At 37.7% G+C, this 1,034-nt stretch overlaps 1 pseudogene; it reads left to right on the forward strand.

Moving 5' to 3' along the window:
* Positions 1 to 296: 296 nt before the first annotated feature.
* On the forward strand, positions 297 to 415 carry LOC142488895 (5S ribosomal RNA; annotated as a pseudogene).
* The last annotated feature ends 619 nt before the right edge of the window (positions 416 to 1,034 follow it).

A 1,034-nucleotide genomic window follows, 5' to 3' on the forward strand; every position in this document is an offset into this window, starting at 1 on the left:
ATTGATAGTTGTCTCATCTCAGTTTGGTTGGTTTTACTATAGGTGCTCCTTTGGCCCATATAGACATAACAGGTGGAAAGTGCATTTATTATTAATATCATTATTATTAATTAATAGTATAGACACATTAGGTCTATGCCTATGATTACACATACTTTGACACAAAGGTTTTTTGTACGTTTTTGGGGATTTGTGGCCCCCATCAGTCCTGAGGTTTCTTCTGTCTCTGATTCTGCTTTCTCCAGTCTATGATTATTCTAATGGTTATTAATGATATATTATTTGGTATATAATTTGCCTACGGCCACACCACCGTGAATGTGCCCGATCTTGTCTGATCTCAGAAGCTAAGCAGGGTAGGGCCTGGTTAGTACTTGGATGGGAGACTGCCTGGGAATACCAGGTGCTGTAGACTAAAAAATTTGTTTTATCCCCTATATTATGTATTTTATTGTTATTCCTTCCTTTCCATATTTCTCTTTCCCCTTTCCCCTCCCCTTTTTCATTCACCCCCTTCCCCTTTTTCCATTCCCTGTTCCAATTCTAATGGTTATTAATGATATATTATTTGGTATGAAATTTGCCTATGGCCACACCACCCTGAATGTGCCCGATCTTGTCTGAGTTAGTTAGTTAGTACTTGGATGGGAGACCGCCTGGGAATACCAGGTGCTGTAGGCTAAAAAATTTATTTTATCCCCTATATGATGTATTTTATTGTTATTTCTTCCTCTTCATATTTCTCTTTCCCCTCCCTTTTTTCCTTCACCCCCTTCCCCTTTTTCCATTCCCTGTTCCATTTCCCACCTCCCTTCCCCCCCGTTTTTTCATTTTACTTCCCCCTCCCCCCCCTTTTTTTTTTATTCACAGGTCATGCATTCCTCTTATGATTTTTATTATGCTTGTGTGTTGCTCCAATGAGATTTTCCTGTGCTTATTTAATGTGTTATTCTTTTACTTCTATATATAGTTTATTTTTGGATGTATCCAATATTTCATCTCTGTCCTTTTAAGATTTATTATTTGTACGTTGT

Source organism: Ascaphus truei, chromosome 2, assembly GCF_040206685.1.
Source record: "Ascaphus truei isolate aAscTru1 chromosome 2, aAscTru1.hap1, whole genome shotgun sequence".
NCBI classification, from domain to species: domain Eukaryota; kingdom Metazoa; phylum Chordata; class Amphibia; order Anura; family Ascaphidae; genus Ascaphus; species Ascaphus truei.